Raw genomic sequence first — 15,987 nt, forward strand, 5'->3', positions numbered from 1 at the left:
TTTAATTTTCCTTTTGGTGTATGTTAAGAGAGGTGGTATTATACAGCAAATATAGTCCAAACCCTGTATTTTAACAGGAAAAGTAGGGAGTTGTCTTATACACTGGAAAATATAGTAGATATAATCGGTACTTATAGAAATTAGAGGATAGCATCATAGTGACCTATGAATGTGGGCATCCCATTACCAATGGTGTCATGAATCCAAATATTTATCCTTAATATTTACAGGTAAGGTTTAAATTTCCAGAATAGTTCATCAGGTTTGGCAAAGAGGTGTTAAGAGTGTCTTATGCCAATAAACTTCTGGGGTGAGGCCTTTTTGTAATCAGGTCAAGGATTTTTTTTCCCATTTTCTCCATTTTTCTGGACCTATGCAAACATTGGCGATTGCCACTATCACACCTTTACTATATTTTTTTTACTCTTATCCTTTAAGGAAAAATATACAACTTACTGAACTTAAAAACAAATTACTGTAGTAGAATGCCTGTCTCAAAAACAGGCAGGGGATGGGAAGGGGGAGGGGGTAATGTTGCACTGGTGAAGGGGGGTGTTCTGGTTATGACTGTAACCCAAATATGATCATGTTACTTAAATAAAAAATATATTTAACAAAACAAAACAAAACAAAAAAAAAAGAGGTGTTAGAGAAGATGTGAATGATAACCATTATTTTTGTTTTGAGGTCACAGCTGCAGTACTTAGGGTTTATTCCTGTCTCTGCACCCATGGATCATTTTTTATGGGCTGGGGGGCATCATTTGGGATGTCAGAGATTGAACTCTGGCTAGCCTTGTGCAAAGCTACTAACTGTACCCAGCAAACTACTTCAGTGTCATGGGGAAAAAAAAAAACCTTTTTTGTTAAATTAGAAGGGAAATTAAGTTTTTTACGTCTGAACATTGGCTGGTTTAAAACTATCCATTGTAACACTATATAGTATTTACTGTTTTCAGTCTGATAATCCTTAGAAAAATGATTTTTATCCTATAGCCTTGTTCAGGTATTCATTGCTATGGAGGATTTTCATGCTTAATCTCATATTTAACAGGCTTTAATCATAAAACTCATGTATAATCTACAGGTCAGAAGTGATTGCATTTTCCTCAAGTTATAGTTCAATGTACAAGATACAAATCTGGATCTTGGAGGCTAGAGTGAAGTAATTCAGTGAGCAGAACTTATGATGTATCTATAGCCCATCTGAGTTTGATCCCCAGTACCCCATTTTGTACATTGAACTCATACCTAAGAGTAAGCCCTGAGCATTGCCAGATATGCTCAACCTCAAAAAGAAAAAAAGGATTCTTATTTTTGGAACATTCATATTATAAAGTGAGCTCTGTGGCTTGCAGATTTAGTACAGGGTTTAAGGCTCTTGGTTGGCGTATAGCCAGCCTGGGCCAGGAATGATTGCTGAGCAAACAAACAAATGAAAAAAAATCAAGCAAACTATATTTTAGTTTTACTGCCCAAAACTGTTGTGAGCATGGCTACATAGGATTGGAGCTATAGTACAGCAGATACTGTGTTTGCCTTGCACATGGCCAACATGTCTTCCATCAGACACTCCATATATGGATGGTATGAAACACCATGAAGAGTGATCCCTGAGCTCTGGTGTGACCCCAGCCAAAACAAGACAAAATTATAAAAGCATGATTATAATATAGGTGAGTGGTGTGATTTTTTTTTCATATTTTCAAAAATGATGTAGTCTAATTTATGCCAGAGGTAGGAAGACTGAAATATGTTCAGGCTTTTCATAGTTATATTGGAAGCTGTGTCTTTCAGGAAAGGAAACACAAGGCAAAATGAAGTTTATGCTCTCACACATTCCTCTTTCTCCTTTCACAAATTGCTAAGTAAATTTTCTTCAATGAAGACTCTTAACTTGCCAAAAAGGGGGAAAAGATGTTGCATATCTTTAATTCAAATCACAAAGTGTAGGAGGAAGACAGTAGCCTTAGAAGTGAGATATTTGTTTGAAACAGTGAAAGAACTCCTAAAAAGTTCCTGAGAGATGGCACTTAGGGCATTTTTGTATCGGGGTTCCTGAGTTACATCCGGGATATTGCATGGTCCCATGAGTACATAGGTAGTACCCCAGAACAAAATCCAGTATGGAACTCAGTAATTGGACTCCTTCCCAGTTGCACAAAGAAGAGAAAATGTAAGACTGTATTAATCTCACTCTAACCTTCCACCCTCATCTTTATGTTCTCACGTCTCTGCATCTTGATTGCTAAGGTCTTGTTTTCCCAAACATAAACCAAAAAGAGAATAAAACATTTCCTTTCAGTGTTACTCTGACACAGTGTCTAATAAACCTAGATTGAATCTAAAACGGAGTGGGATTTATTGCCCTGATAGTGGTTTTGTATCTAAAACTGGCAATTTTATTTTAGCATCCTTATTCATCTGAGCTGTGTAAATTCTTCCTTGGAACCAAGTTGACTTTAACTGGTAGTCTCACTAATTGCTGGATTTAATAAAAAGCGTTGACACACATTTATCTCTGTATAAAGAGCGTATCTCAATCCATCAAATAGTGCTATGACACAAGTAACTGACCATTGGAATAAAGATGAACAAGGCCCTAGTCACTAGGGCATACTTCCAGCCCGACACTGCCCATCTAGTTATTTGTGTTTCTGTATATTGTTTTTGTGTATTTTTCTACACTAATAGTACTTAGCTGTACTCTCAAGCAACTGCATACCAGTTTTTTTGTTTGGTATTGGGGTCACACCTGGCAGGCTCAGGGGACCATATGAGACGCCAGGATTTGAACCACCATCCTTATGCATGGAAGGCAAACGCCTTACCTCTTTGCTTTGTTTTAATGTACTTGGCTATGTCCTTCAGATCAGTTTAGCATTGGGAATTCCAGATAACCCTTGGAATTGCAGTAGGTCAAGGGAGGGCAGTTAGGAAGTGTTTTCTTGTCTCCAATGGCCCCAGGCTTGCATGACAGCTTTTACCATTGTTGGAATTCCAGAAATGCTTATTGCTGAAAACTAGTACATTTTTTGTTTGGGGGCCACACCAGGAGATGTTCAGGGATCATAAGTGGTACTGGATACTGAATCTAGGTCCCCACATACCAATAAATCCCTACCTGCTCCATCCCCTAGGACTCTCACCAAACAAGAAAAGCACCCCCTACCCCCAAGGATTTGTAAGACATGACTGAACAATTGCTAAAGACTTATTTTCCTCAATGGAGGAGCCATTGAAAGGGACTGGCTTAAATCCTGCACAATTGATGACCCCAATTGCTCTATGCTGAGTGCCCAGCCACTAGCCCTGAACTCATCATTCCCAAGTGGGAAAACTTAACCCACAGGGCAAGATGGAACTGGAGAAACAATTCGCCTGTAAGTAGGGGCTAGGTAAGGGAACTAGGCAGAAGACTGCAGGCTCCATTTTGGACACCTCGTTTTTGGGTATGTCTAACCACTCTACAGGAGGAAGCAGGATTGGATTTTGAAAGCTCAAAATGACATTGTCCCCCAGTGCTCAGCAGGCTAAGGAAGGGGTGTGAAGGGTGTGAAAAAAAAGTGTTAGTTGAGATGATAATGGGCTATTCAGTTAAACTGTGCTAGAGAAAGGTTGAGACATGCCCAACCTTGTTTTTTGAGACAATCTCATTTTTGCTAATTCTGATTTTGTGTGTGTGTGTGTGTGTGTACGCGTGCGTGCACGTGCGTGTGTGCCTGTGTCTGTGTACACGTGTGTGCATGCTTACTGCTCTCCTTGCTTTTTTCCCTGACAACCTTCCAGTCACTAGGGTCTGCATATATACTCATGCCTAACTGGTGTTCACACTCTGTTTTGCTTTGGGACCACCCACTGGGGCTGGCAGGATATTGAGGCACTGTTACTCTTGCTCCCTGCAGTAGTGAGGGATTGTCTGGTAATGTTCATGGGTTTTTTTTTTTTTTTTCCTATGCTCTGTTCCCTACCCAGTGGTCACTCATCACCTTGCACCGCTCACCGTGTTTTGCTCTCCATTGCAATACTTGCATGCTCACACTTCCTGACTCTGGCACTCAGATATTTTTCCCCTCATGGTGTTTGCCATGAGTTGCACCCTTTGGAGAGATTTGGAGGTCCTAGCAGGAGGGTACAAAACAGTCCCTTTGGGATTGGCCACCCCTTTCACCAAGGTGAATTTTCTAAGGGTCACCCATGGGAGATGAGTGTAAAGGGATGCTAGTCTAGCCAGATCAATGGGATCTTCCCCGGAAAACAGTGGGGATGAGCCAGATTACCTTCACATCCTTGCCTCCCTTTTTTGTGGCATGGCCTGAAATTACATGCAGAACTGAGAAATGCAAACAGTAGGAGCTGCCAGGGTCATGCTGAGCTTGGCATATGTGGGGAACAGGATTTGGACTGACCATGCATAGTAAGACAAGTTCCCTAAACCCTTGTTCCCTTCCTCTAGTGTTTGAAATTCTTAAAGAGTGAATCCTGAAGCATCATTGCATCTGCTACATCTACTTTTTTACCCAAAGCTCAGCTGTAATTTTATATTTACTTGAGCAATTATCAGAAGGCCTCCAATAGAGTGTATGTTGGGAGAATAAGGAATGCCTATGTACTCAAACTTTTATTTTCTAGTGTTCAGTAATCCATAACATTTTTAAATCCATATTGAAAATGAGGGAAGAAGCAATATACAGTCTGGTAAATTATTGGACAATGGTCCTGTTAGTGTCAGAAAGCAAGTAGGGGGGCCGGAGAGATAGCATGGAGGTAAGGCGTTTACCTTTCATGCAGAAGGTCATCAGTTCGAATCCTGGCGTCCCATATGGTCCCCTGTGCCTGCCAGGAGCGATTTCTGACCACTGCCGGGTGTGACCCAAAAACCACAAAAAAAAAAAAAAAAAAAAAAAGAAAAGAAAGAAAGCAAGTAGGGAAATGGACCCAGGCCAGAACCTACTGGGTGAGTTTTCATGAAATAGGATAGAAAGTATCTCACTAGCTCAAAGTCTCAAGCTACAAATTGTTATCACATCCTTCCGGTGTCTTAAGAATGAGTGTGGGTAGGGTTGGTTCTTACCATTCCATTTTTTATTCCAGTTTCTTTGGTTTCCCCGGAGCAGTCTTGGAATTTGGGGGTGGAAGGGTAGCAATGCTTGGGGCTTACTCCTGGCTCTGTGCTCAGGTATTACTTCTCTTTCTATTTTTGTCGGGGGAGGTGACACCAGGCAGCGCTCAGGGGTTACTCTTGGCTCTAAGATCAGAGATCGCTCTTGGCAGACTCAGGGGATCATTTGGGATGCCAGGATTCGAACCACTATCCTGCATGCAAGGCAAATGCCCCACCTCCATGATATCTCTACAGCCCCAACTTCTGGCAGACTTTGAGGATCATATGGGATACTGGGTATCAAATTTGGGCCAGCATGCAAGCACAAACTGCTATTGCAGTGGCCCCATCTATCATTTTTCAATTATAGGCATTAATCATCGAATTAAATTTCCATGCAACTTTCTACTCTCTTTTTAAACATGGTAAAGGCCAAGCAAGATAACGATTAAGGAGATAGCTCAAAGATCTGGAATAGAAGTCCTTAAGGGCTAGATTCTGGCTGCTGAGGGAATTCTTGCTGTTAATCCTCAATCTTTGTCATCACAGAGTCCCTTGAGTATGACCTAAAGCTTCCTCCCATCCAAATAATAGCAAAAAAGACCCCCCCCCCCCTTGCATGCAAAAGGTCAGTGGTTCGAATCCGGGTATCCCATATGGTCCCCTGAGCCTGTCAGAAGCGATTTCTGAGTGTAGAGTCAGGAGTAACCCATGAGTGCTGCCGGGTGTGACCCAAAAATCAAAAACAAAACAAAAAAATGAAGATGGTTCAATTCATAACAAATGTAAGGGTGTCACATTTGGACAGCAGATCGCATTCTATCCTAAAATGACCTGAGGAACTATTTTTTTCCTTAAATTCCAACATCAAGCTATTCTACATTGCCCATCTCTCAAACACCAAAGTACATCGAGATATGATTGTAAGTTTAGGCCCACGGATTGTTTTGCCAGAAATACACAGGTAATTGCAATCACAGCTTAGATAAAGTAAAGGCAAGAAACAAAGCAACTGGTTTGGGCAGTGTCGAGCCCTTTGTGTGGCTTGCAATGTTCAGTCTCAATTGAAACAGTGCTGGGGGCCCGGAGAGGTAGCACAGCGGCGTTTGCCTTGCAAGCAGCCGATCCAGGACCAAAGGTGGTTGGTTCGAATCCCGGTGTCCCATATGGTTCCCCGTGCCTTCCAGGAGCTATTTCTGAGCAGACAGCCAGGAGTAACCCCTGAGCAACGCCGGGTGTGGCCCAAAAAACAAACAAACAAAAAAACAAACAAAAAATGTAAGAAAAAAGAAACAGTGCTGGGCTGGTAGACTAGGATAAGGATTGATTAGGGCTTGCCTTGTCCTTGAGCGATGGGCAAACACACTTGGCTCAGTGCCACACAGCCAAGCCAACTGCCATTTCAGGAGAATTGGTGTCTGGGTTATAATGGGAAGAAGATTTTAGGAACTTAATATTTTATTTATCTGGACCTAAAAGAGTCTCCAGCAACCTAAGAAGTTGCTAATGGTTTGTCTTTTCTGGAATTAATCTCACTTTTCTGGGAAGACACACCTTTTGTTGTTGTTTGAGGCCACACCTGGTGGAATTCAAGATTTACTCCTATCTCTGCACACAAGAATCACTCCTAACAGATTCAGGGAAACATGGGGTGCTGGGAATCAAACCCAAGTCAACTAACTCCACGAAAGGTAAGCACCCTGCCCACTGGACTATCTCTGAGCTAGCCAACTGAAACTTTGAAGCACTTTACAGGGGAGAAATGTATTCTGTGATAGTGTTCAGTTCTTCTGAAATTAAGGCTTAGAAACAGTGCACAACAACAACTGTAAATAGCTGTAAGAGTCTATGTCTGAGCTAATAGATTTCTGCTGATTTCCCAATTAAATTGCAGAGGCTGGAAGGCAGAGGGATCTCAGTTCTTACCAGTCTACATCTTCAGTTGTCAATCAGGGCTGCTGCCTAAAATACAGGCCAAATGAAGAAGGAAAGGTACATGAGTTCACTGTACTTCATTTGCCTTGAATAAAGCAAGACAAAATATTGGGATAAAAAAATATTTGGGATAAAATCTTGAAAACAGGGGCCAGAGAGCTAGCATGGAGGTAAGGCATTTGCCTTCCATGCATAATCCCAGCATCCCATATGGTCCCCCAAGCCTGCCAGGAGCAATTTCTTAGCCTAAAGCCAAGATTGACCCCTGAGCGCTGCTGGGTGTAACCCAAAAGCCAAAAAAAAAAAAAAAAAAAAAAAAAAATCTTGAAAACAAACTAGTAATGGGATTCAAAACTTTGTTATGAGAGATTTCCTGATTAAAATATAACCAATACTTAACACGTGGAGAAGGCACAGATAGGAATGTGAAGATAGACAGAGTTGAATTGAGTCTAACTGTTTGATAAATTGGAAAGTAAACATGAGAACCTGAAGACAGCCAAATGCAACTTTAGGAATATAGTTTCTTTTTCTTTTTTCTTTTTTCGGGGCCACACCCGGTAACGCTCAGGGATTACTCCTGGCTATGGCTCAGGGATTACTCCTGGCTATGCGCTCAGAAGTCGCTCCTAGCTTGGGGGACCATATGGGACACCAGCGGATCAAACCGAGGTCAGTCCAAGACTAGCGCAGGCAAGGCAGGCACCTTACCTCTAGCGCCACCGCCCGGCCCCTGGAATATATTTTCTTATGGACCAAACTATTCTATGTAGCAATAGGGAAAGGTCGGAGAGATAGCATGGAGGTAAGGCGTTCGCCTCACATGCAGAAGGACGGTGGTTTGAAACACAACCCATATGGTTCCTTGAGCCTGCCAGGAATAACTTTTGAGCTTAGAGCCAGGAGTAACCCCTGAGCACTGCCAGGTGTGACCCAAAACCAAAAAACAAACATTCTAATCAGCACAAGATTCTTTGTTTTCAGTTTGGGAATGTAAAAATAAGGGGTATTGAATTCAAATATTCATTACTAAAATAATGGTGTATATTTTATATATCATATATATAATCATGTAAATACTCTGTAAGATAAGTATTCAAGTGCTTCATCTGTATTATATGTTCTAATTCTCTGAACTCTAAGAGGCCAATGTTTTTATTTTTATTGTACTGAGTCAAAAATGGAGTCAATGTGATCATTAGATAGTGATTTAAACTCCTGAAACCCCATCTATTTTGTCAGTCCAGCCACCGAGGTTATCTTAGAAAAGGTATTTGGAATCAGATAGCAGGTCGACTGGAGGGAAAGATAGAGGAACTTGAAGCCCAGTAAAGGGGAAGTTAAATTCACGCTCTCAGAAGATATAGAGTATGGAGACTATGTAAAATGATCGTCTTAAGTCATTTTTGATATGTTTGTATAATAAAATTTTTAATTAAAGATACTGAATGCAGGGGCCAAAGAGATAGCATTGAGGTAGGGCATTTGCCTTGCATGCAGAACAGTGGTTCCAATCCCCGCATCCCATATGGTTCCCCAAGCCTGCCAGGAGCAATCTCTGAGCTTATAACCAGGAGTAACCCCTGAGGTCTGCCGGGTGTGACCCAAAACCAAAAACCAAGCAAACAAACAAAAAACCCAAACATTCTAGTCAGCACACGATTGTCTGTCATGTTTCCAGTTTGGGATAATAGAACTATTTCAAATTCTTGACTTTCTGCTTGTGAAAGGGAATGGGTGTGAAGGATCCTTGTAATTGCCTTAATGCATTCATTCTCTGGTATGTGAAGGTACGATAGAGTTGGAAGGGCCTCTGGTTTTACTGAGTTGAATAAGGCAGGAAACAGAATGTAGCATATATTACCTCTTTTACAGAATTCTCTCTTCAAAAAGTTCTGAAAATGACAAATGTTTTACAATTCCCAGTCCAGCTCAGCTTAATATCTAAATAAAGTTGGATGCATAGAAAGTGATCTTGAAAGGGAGAAAATAGACAAACAAAACCCCACCTAATTATTGATATTTGATTACAAGAAATAAACTAGGGCACTGGAGAGATAGCACAGTGGTAGGGCCTTGCATGCAGAAGGATGGTGGTTCAAATGTGGCATCCCATATGATCCCCCGAGTCTGCCAGGAGCAATCTCTGAGTGTAGTAGAGCCAGAAGTAACTCCTGAGCACAGCTGGGTGTGACCCAAAAACAAAAACAAAAAAATATTAATTTGTTAGTAAAGAGATTTACATTTGCTAAATACAGGATGTTTCTGTGGTTATAAATTATAGAATGAAAAATCAATGTAATAAAATGTTGGCTGTCTCTATTAGAATGATGAAGCTATTTTTGGCAATAGGTGATAATAAAATTAATTTCTATTTTTAAAGCCGGAATGATAGTACAAAGGTAAGGGATTTGCTTGACCTAGGATGGACCTAGTTTAATTTTTAGCATCCCATATGGTCCCCCTAACCTGGCAGGAGTAATTTCTGAGCGCAGAGCCACGAGTAATCTGAGTGTCACTGGATGTGGCACAAAAACTTTTTTTTCTGATTTTTATTTTTAGGCCATGGAGATATAAATATGGTTTTAACTATGTTAAGAAAATAAGTATGGGGGCCAGAGAGATAGCATGGAGGTAGAGCATTTCCCTTGCATGCAGAAGGACGGTGGTTCGAATCCCAGCATCCCAAATAGTCCCACGAACCTGCCAGGAGTGATTTCTGAGCATAAAGCCAGGAGTAACACCTGAGCGCTGCCAGGTGTGACCCACCCACACCCCAAAAAAGAAAAGTATGGCCCTGAGCACAGCAGGGGATATTTTTGGTGTTCTTTTTTTTTTTTTTTTTTTTTTTGTGGGGGAGAGTGGTTTTTAAGCCACACCCAGTGACGCTCAGGGGTTATTCCTGGCTATGCATTCAGAAATCGCTCCTGGCTTGAGGGACCTTATGGGAGGCCATGGGGGGGAGGATTTAAGTGTGGTCCATCCTAGGCTAGCATGCACAAGGCAGACTCCTTACAGATTGTGCCACCACTCCAGCCTCTAGCACAGCAGGTTTGATCCTCAGTATCCCATATGGTTCCCTAAACTTAACAGGAATAATTTCTGAGCACAAAACCAGAAGTATTCATTTTTTTTGTTTGTGTTTTTTTGTTTGTTTGTTTTTTTAGGCCACACCCATTTGATGCTCAGGGGTTACTCCTGGCTAAGCACTCAGAAATTGCCCCTGGCTTGGGTGGACAATATGGGACACCTGGGGATCAAACCACGGTCCTTCCTTGGCTAGCGTTTACAAGGAAGACACCTTACCTCTAGCGCCACCTCGCTGGCCCCGGGAACCAGGAGTATTCTTTTTTTTTTTGGTTTTTGGGCCACACCCAGCAGTGCTCAGGGGTGACTCCTGGCTGTCTGCTCAGAAATAGCTCCTGGCAGGCACGGGGGACCAATGGGACACCAGGATTCGACCAACCACCTTTGGTCCTGGATCAGCTGCTTGCAAGGCAAATGCCACTGTGCTATCTCTCTAGGTCCACTAATGCGATATTTTATTGCGAATATTTGGTAAGCAAATAATCGCGAATACTTTGCACCTAGTGCAGACGTCATTTCTGCTGCTCCTGCCCGCTGTCTCTTGCATTATCGGAGGCCTAAGGGAGAGAAATTTATTACAACATTGGATTTTGTCATACCTTCATCATGACTTCATCAAAGCCTGCAATGAAGAGAAAGATTGATGACGAGCACAGACAATTTCAGGAAAAGTGGAAGACGCAGTATTTCTTTGTTGAGCACAGGGGCATCCCCACATGTCTTATTTGCTCAGAGAAAGTTGAAGTGCACAAGGAATACAACTTGAAACACCATTATTCAATTAAACATGCTGAGGAATGTGCAAAATATCAAGGAAATGAGAGAGCCAAGTGGGTTGCCAGTCTTAAAGCATGTCTAATGAGGCAACAAGATTTCTTCAAGAAAGCAACCAAAGAGAATGCTGGATCAGTCAAGCTAGTTACATGGTTAGTGAGATGATTGCTCAGGCAGGGAAACCATTCACAGAAGGAGAGTTTGTTAAAAAAAAAATGCATGTTACAGGCTGCAAGCATTATCTGTTCGAAAAAGAAAGGTCAGTTTAGCAAAATCAGCCTTTCTGCCAACACTGCGCAGAGCAAATTTCTTTTTTTTTTTTTTTTTTTTTTTTTTTTTTGGTTTTTGGGCCACACCCGGCGGTGCTCAGGGGTGACTCCTGGCTGTCTGCTCAGAAATAGCTCCTGGCAGGCACGGGGACCGTATGGGACACCGGGATTTGAACCAACCACCTTTGGTCCTGGATTGGCTGCTTGCAAGGCAAACGCCACTGTGCTATCTCTCCGGGCCGAAGAGCACATTTCTGACATGGCAAGTGACATTTATCATCAACTGTGTGAGAAAGCCAAATGTTTTGATGCATACTCAGTTGCTCTTGATGAGGGTACAGATATAATAGACACTGCGCAGCTCACAATTTATGTTTGTGGTGTTGATTGCAATTTTGAATTGACAGAGGAGCTGCTCAATAATTCCAATGCATGGCCAGACCACTGCTAATGAGATATTTTGGCATCTGTGTGATGCCATTGAGAAAGCAGGTTTGCCATGGAAGAAGTTTTGTGGGATATTAACTGAGGGAGCGCCATCTATGACAGGGAGGAAAAATGGACTGGTGGCACTTGTTCAAAAAAAAACTTGAAGAGGAGGGAACCTTACCCAGTGGCGCTCAGGGGTTCTTCCTGGCTCTCTTTTCAGAAATCCTGGCAGACTCAGGGGAAAATATGAGATGCCAGGGATTGAACCCATGTTGGCTGCATGCAAAGCAAGCATCTTACTTACTTTCTGTGCTAAGTATCTAAAGATATTTCTTTAGACTCCTGTTTGTAACCAACAGTTTCAGCAAACTGCAAACTTTGACTCAGGGCCAACTTTAATTTACTGTTAGGTATTATCAAAACTTTCCAAGTTCTCCTGGTTGGAGAGGGTATTTGTGTTCTTACACACACACACACACACACACACACACACACACACACACACACACAAATAGAATAAAAATAAAAAATAGAATAAACTTTTTGGTTTTTTTTCTTCACATCCAGTGGTGCTCAGGTTTTACTCCATGCTCTGCTCTCAGATCACAGTCCTGGCAGGGCTCAGGGGACCATATGGGATGATGAAGATTGAACCCAGATTAGCTGCATGCATGGCAAGAAATCACCCCTATATATTTTTGAGGGGGGATTGCACCCAGCAGCGCTCAGGAGTTCCTCCTGGCTCTACACTCAGAAATTGCTCCTGGCAAGCTCGGAGGTCCATATGGGATGCCGGGATTTTAACCATAGTCCTTATGCATGCAAGGCAATTACACTACCTCAGTGTTATCTCTCCAGTCCCCACCATACATTTTTTCTTACTTTTTTTTAGGTTTTTGGGCCACACCTAGCAGTTCTCAGGGGTTACTCCTGACTCTGCGGTCAAAAATTGCTCCTGGCAAGTTTGAGGAGCCATACAGGATGCTGGCAATCAAACCTGAGTTGGTACCAGGTTGGCCACATGCAAGGCAAATGGTATACTGTGCTATATCTCCAACCCTGCACTTTTTCTTTGGTATTTACAAATTTAGGATGGAAATGAAAGAAATCAAGCTAGTCAGAAACAAACATAAGGAATAGGCACCCCAGACAAGCTAGAACCTTGTGAAAATAAAGTGAAATATATTGGCAAAGATAAATTAAGAAAGTATCAATTGGGAGCCAGCGAAGTAGCACTAGAGGTAAGGTGTCTGTCTTGCAAGCACTAGCCAAGGAAAGGACCACTGTTTGATCCCCCAGTGTCCTATGTGTTCCCCCCAAGTCAGGGGCAGTTTCTGTGCACTTAGCCAGGAGTAACCCCTGAGCATCAAATGGGTGTGGCCCGAAAAACCAAAAAAAAAAAAAAAAAAGAAGAAGAAGAAGAAGAAAGTATCAATTGCTGCAGGCCCATAGAAATCAGCATGTAGGGAAGATTGATTATTTTAACATTAATATTTTATTTTTAATAAGATGAATAGAAAATTATTCTTATAAGAACATCCCTATCACTCTGAGGACTTCAAGGGAAATTTCTCCTGTGCCTGTCTGTGTTTCTTGAATACCTGAAGGTCTCCTCAGAGGCCTAGGGAGCATACCCCAAAAAAACTGCATTTTGAAGCTGCCCAGTGAGTAAACTCTGGCTGTGGGGGTCGCCATCCAGTAAGCTGAGCTCTCTGGCCTGTGGAGGCTCTGCCCTGCTGTGCCTTTGATCACTCTGAGGACATCAAGGGAAATTTCTCCTGTGCCTGTCTGTGTTTCTTGAATACCTGAAGGTCTCCTCAGAGGCCTAGGGAATGCACCCCCCAAAAAACTGCATTTTGAAGCTGTCTAGTGAGTAAACTGGCCTGTGGAGGCTTCGCCCTGCTGTGACTTTGATCACTCTGAGGACTTCAAGGGTAATTTCTCCTGTGCCTGTCTGTGTCTCTTGAATACCTGAAGGTCACCTCAGAGGACTAGGGAGTGCACCCTCCAAAAACTGTCAACTAGAGGCAGCAGAAGAGTGCCAATGAACCCCACCACAACATGCAAGAAAAACCACACTACAAGCGTGACAAGGGGGAAACCTTGCAGGCAAACACCATGCAGAAAGAATGAAGAAGAAAGCTCGGATGACCTAATAAATTCCAACCATCTGATTAACCTCTCAGATAAGGAACTTAAAATAGCAATATGGAAGATGTTTGTAGAACTCAAAGAAAGCATAGATCAATCTGAACAGAACACAAAGACAGAAATCAGAAAACTCCTAACTGAAATAACAGATCTGAAAAACACGGTAGCTCAACTGAAAACCTCAATGGATGGCCTCACCAGCAGGATAACAGCAGCTGAGGAAAGAATCGGAGTACTGGAAGATGAGGTGCAGAAAAACTCAACACAGCAGAAGAAATTGGAAAAGAACCTTAAGACAAATGAACAGGCAATGGAAAAAGTAAGTACTCAAGGCATGTGAACAGATGAAAATAGAATTCTTTGATAAACTCAAAAGAAACAACATAAGAATCATTGGAGTCCCAGAGACCCAGGTAGGAGATCTCCAGGAAGAATCAACTGTCAAAGACATCATCAAAGAGATACTCTCAGAGTTAAAGACTACATGCAATCAAATCCTGCATGCCCGAAGAGTACCAGCTAAAAGAAAGCCAAAGAAAAACACCCCAAGACACATCCTCGTTACAATGACAAATCCCACAGATAGAGATAGAATACTGAAAGCAGCAAGATCAAAAAGGGAAATTATATTCAAAGGAGCATCCCTAAGACTTACAGCAAACATGCCACAAGAAACTCTCAAGGTCAGAAGACAGTGGTGGGATATTGTGACAAGACTGAATGAAATGGATGCCTCACTGAGAATACTGCACCCAGCCCGACTCACGTTCAGGTTTGAAGGAAGAATACATAGATTCATAGATAAACAACAGCTCAGATCTTCACAGATGAAAAATCAGCCTTAAAGGAAAAACTGACAGGTCTACTTTAAGACAAGAGAGACCAACAAACACAGCAAACTTATCTACAGAAATGACATTAAATCCTATGACAATCATCTCCCTCAATGTCAATGGACTAAATTCACCAAGTAAAAGATACAGAGTGGCAAAATGGGTCAAAAAGATGAATCCAACCTTTTGCTGCCTACAAGAAACACATCTGAATAGTCAGAACAAACATAGACTCAAAATCAAAGGCTGGAGGAAAATCATCCAAGCAAACAACACCCTCAAAAAAGCTGGGGTGGGGGCTGAAAAGATAGCACAGCGGTGTTTGCCTTGCAAGCAGCCGAACCAGGACCTAAGGTGGTTGGTTCGGATCCCGGTGTCCCATATGGTCCCCGTGCCTGCCAGGAGGTATTTCTGAGCAAATATCCAGGAGTAACCCCTGAGCACTGCCAGGGGTGCCCCAAAAACCAAAAAAAAAAAAAAAAGCTGGGTGGCCATATTAATATCTGATGACACCAACTTTATACTCAGAAAAGTGGTAAGGAACAAAGATGAACACTATGTACTAATCAAGGGATATGTGCAACAGGAAGAAATCAGACTATTAAACATATATGCAATGAGAGACCAGCAAATTATCTAATACAGTTAATGACAAATCTGATTGAAGAAATCAATAATAACACAATAATTGTGGGAGACCTCAACACGGCCCTATCAACACTTGATAGGTCAACAAGACTGAAACCCAACAAAAACATACTAGCCCTGGAAAGAGTAATGGAAGAAAGAGGACTAGTAGATATATATAGGACACTCCATCCCAAAAAAACTGGATACACATTCTTCTCCAATGTACATGGGTCATTCTCCTGAATAGACTACATGCTGACACATAAAACATACCTCCATAAAATCAAGAGGATAGAAATCTTGCAGGCTACCTTTACTGACCACAAGGCTCTGAAATTAGATGTGAACTACAAAGGCACACAAAAGAAAAACTTTAACAATTGGAAATTAAACACCCTGCTACTGAACAACCAGTGGGTCCGAGAAGAAATCAAAAAGGAAATAAAAAATTTTCTGGAAACAAATGATAATGAAGACACAAACTGCCAGAATCTATGGGACACAGCAAAAACGGTCTTGAGAGTTGTAGAGGTTACTTGGAAGAGTACTTCCTGTGGAATTGTTTTCTAACTCTCAGGAAAAGTGATTATTCTTTTTTATTTATTTATTTTTGGTATTTGGGTCACATCCAGCAGCGCTCAGGGGTTACTCCTGGCTCTATGCTCAGAAATCGCTCCTGGCAGGCACAGAGAACCATATTGTATGCCAGGATCCAAACCACCATCTGTCCTGGATCAGCTGCGTGCAAGGCTAATGCCCTACTGCTGTTATTTCTC

The sequence above is a fragment of the Suncus etruscus genome, chromosome 4 (genome assembly GCF_024139225.1).
Source record: "Suncus etruscus isolate mSunEtr1 chromosome 4, mSunEtr1.pri.cur, whole genome shotgun sequence".
Lineage (NCBI taxonomy): Eukaryota > Metazoa > Chordata > Mammalia > Eulipotyphla > Soricidae > Suncus > Suncus etruscus.